The sequence below is a fragment of the Vigna radiata genome, chromosome 7 (assembly GCF_000741045.1).
Source record: "Vigna radiata var. radiata cultivar VC1973A chromosome 7, Vradiata_ver6, whole genome shotgun sequence".
Classification (NCBI taxonomy): Eukaryota; Viridiplantae; Streptophyta; class Magnoliopsida; order Fabales; family Fabaceae; genus Vigna; species Vigna radiata.
This window is the reverse complement of record NC_028357.1, coordinates 25373335-25376781: the sequence shown is the minus strand read 5'-3', so window position 1 is coordinate 25376781 and position 3447 is coordinate 25373335.

The window sequence follows — 3447 nt, the reverse complement described above, 5'->3', positions numbered from 1 at the left end:
GAAGTGTCTAATCGTCCGGTGTTCACTTCGAGCGTTGCCTACGTCTTCCTCATCCTCTTCACCATCTTCTTCTTCATCAGATTTGTGTTTCTCTACTTCCAACAGCAAGCCTCCTCGTCGAACTCTGAGTCTGGCGCCATCCATCGGCGAGCACAGTCGTAGTCCGTGGCGGAGAAGTCTTTGCTCAAGACGCAGATCATCTTGCCCCAGCCCGCGGTGAAGAGAAAATGAAGGAGAAAGAGAAAGGATATAATGAAATTGAAATTAGGGTTTGACGGCAGGATAGCTTAGAAAATAATTTAAAGAGGATAAGGTAGGTTGCGGGTATCTGCAGATACAGATAGTGTGATATCCGAACTCGACCCGTTAACAAGCGGTTATTAAAATACCCGCTACCCACTACCGCGGGTATCTTTTACCCGCGGGTACTAACTACCCGTGGTGGATTTTATCCGCGGATACCCGCAGGTACGGGTTTTTATGCCATCCCTAGGTAAAACTACTCTTGACCCTACTCCAATAGTGTAATCTTAGAACATGCCTCTATAGTATCTTCCATCACTTCCTCATTATCCAACATCTTAGTCTACATAATGGGTTCTTATTAAATTCATTGTAGTATAAGTCACCACACAAAAAGACATTTATATACCTCCTTAGGTAGCATGATCATCAACACATCTTATAAGATTATGGTCACTTACATTTCGCTCTACTCAATCCACATTACTTCCTCAAAGTGCACAACTACCTAATAATTTTTCAATTTTACATTAATAGAAGTCCAAAAGCCCCCAATAACTTTGATTGATTTTCTATTGAGTGACCCAAATTAGTTCTATCTGCTCTAGTTATCTTTGCTTGAACAAGAAATTCTTGGTTGAGTAAAAATATTCTCAAAAGGGGATTTTTTACTTTATTTTTGCTAGAGTGAAAATTTCATTACTAAAATAAAAATTTCATCACTTAAGAAAAAAAAATCATTACTAATTTCTCATGAATAAAAAGTTGCACTACTAGAGCTTTTTCTTAAATGTGAACTCTGTCGCTTCAACTAAAACTTTTCGCTTTAGGTCACCTTAAAACTACCAAAGTGAAAAATTTACCGTCTTGTGATATGTTAACACTTTTATCGTACAATTTTTTTTAAATAATAACTAATTTTAATAATAAATTATTTTTAGTCATTAAAATTGATTATTATTTAACTTTTCGTGTAATGTTAATATTATTACTTGAGTAAAAATGACTTTGCGTGAAAAACTCTTCCATGAATGAATCCTCCATTTTTGTCCTAAGATGCAAGTTTCTCATCCATAAATCATCCTCATACAACAAAGTATTAACTCAAGCAAATAAAATAATACATAAAATAGAATTTTTAAACTTATACAACATATTCTATATGCATTATCTTTGATTAATAACTCTAGTAAACTTGATTTTGTAAGTTTCTTTCTTAAACAAGAATATTGTGACCCAAATGTTAGCTCTCCATTTATAACAAAATCTTGAACTACATTATTCCATATTCTCTAAGAACCAAAACCCTTCCCACAAATAATCTTTATGAATATTGAAATTAGACTTACCTGTTCACACATTTGATCAGATAAAATTCCAACTTTCTTTATTAGCTTGTTGATGTTTTTAAAAGTCGATAGAGTTTCAATCTATTTTTCTTACGAAATAAAAAAAAATAGTAGTAAAGAGATGCAAAGTTTAATGAAAATGAATTTATACATTTCAAAATAATATAATATCTTTATATTATATTTTTAATACATTATTGTATCTTAGAGTGGAAAGTGACACTTGTATATTTCACCAAAAGCTCTTGATAAGTGATGGGAAGTGATCTCAATCTTTAAGACTTGAGGAAAGTAGGAAGGGTGATCTATAAGGCTTTAAGGGAAGCATGAATGATGGTTTCTCTATTGGTGAGCGACTATTGTTAAGTTGTGTACAAGAGTTACAAATTAGTTTTAGGCGTTGAGTTCACTCGTGAGTGTATAAATTGTTGTGACATATTTTATGTAGTTGTGTGAAATAATTAATGTAATTACATGATGTTGTGAGACACTGTATATATGTAAGATCTAAGTGAGTTGTTATATTATGATTGATGTATATGTTGTTATAATGTTTGGATTTTAGATTTTAATTTTATTCTTTTAGTTTTTACACACCTTATATTAATTTCTACACCAACTAATAAAGGCAAAAATACCCTTTTACCCTTGGGCCTAAAATTCAATTAAAACAAAAATTTCTCTTAACTCGTTTTCTTTATAGAATTGAAATCATTCAATCCTAATTCACTCTTCTATCAACAGGTCAACACATTGATACTATCACACATACAAATCATCAAAATAACAACATACAAGTGTTCCACTTAATCAACAATAACATTAATTAATTAATAAATATAGCAATTATAATCATAAAAAGAAACACCCAAACATTACACACTAATTATCAAACAATAATACTCAAATCTCGCAACCACGTTATTCCTTAATACCACAATTTTCCCAGGTGTTACAATCACAAACATCTATTTTGCCTCTTTCACAATGTGATTGCTTCTTCGTCATCACGGGTCTCGCCTCTTCCAATAGTGGATCTCGACTTCGCCATTGATGCCTCCTCCATATATATATATATATATATATATATATATATATATATATATATATATATATATATATATGTCAAAGTAATGCACACTCAGATGTCATAACACTGTGACAAATTTCTCTAGGTAGGGCTAAAAAAACAAATCAGCGAGAGAAAGAGAGATGAGACATTATGAGCAGCTAAAAAAAGTTTCTCCATCTGAGAACTTTTGTTATCAAGCCCGTTAACACGTTTCGATAAACCTTGAAACTTGGAAGGATAATCCTTCAAATCCTGCGAGACAGAGAGCATACCCTTCAAGTCATCCGGAAAGGATAACATCAAATAGGCGGAGGCCGTAGCATAACCCAAGCCGAACCATAAGAATTGAGTACTCATTCTTTCTTATCGCACAAATTTAAAGATCGTGTGTAATATTCATATAAAGTCACTGCCATTTAAACAAAGTGAACAATATATGAGAGATTTTAATTTTCAAAAGATTCCGAAACGGTTAAGCATCATTCGAGTCATGGAAACGCGGATAGGATCAAATAAGTATGTCAGCTGTATATTCAAAAATTTTTATTACTTGTGTAATATAAAAGGTAAGTACTTCCTTTATAATATATATATATATATATATATATATATGTATGTATATGTATGTATGTATCCAGGTAGGGCTAAAAAAAGAAATCAACGAGAGAAAGACATGATACCTTATCAGCGGCTGAAAAAAGTTTTTTCATTTGAGAACTTTTGTTTTCAAGCTCGTCAACTCGTTTCGATAAACCTTGAAACTCGGAACGATAATCCTTCAAA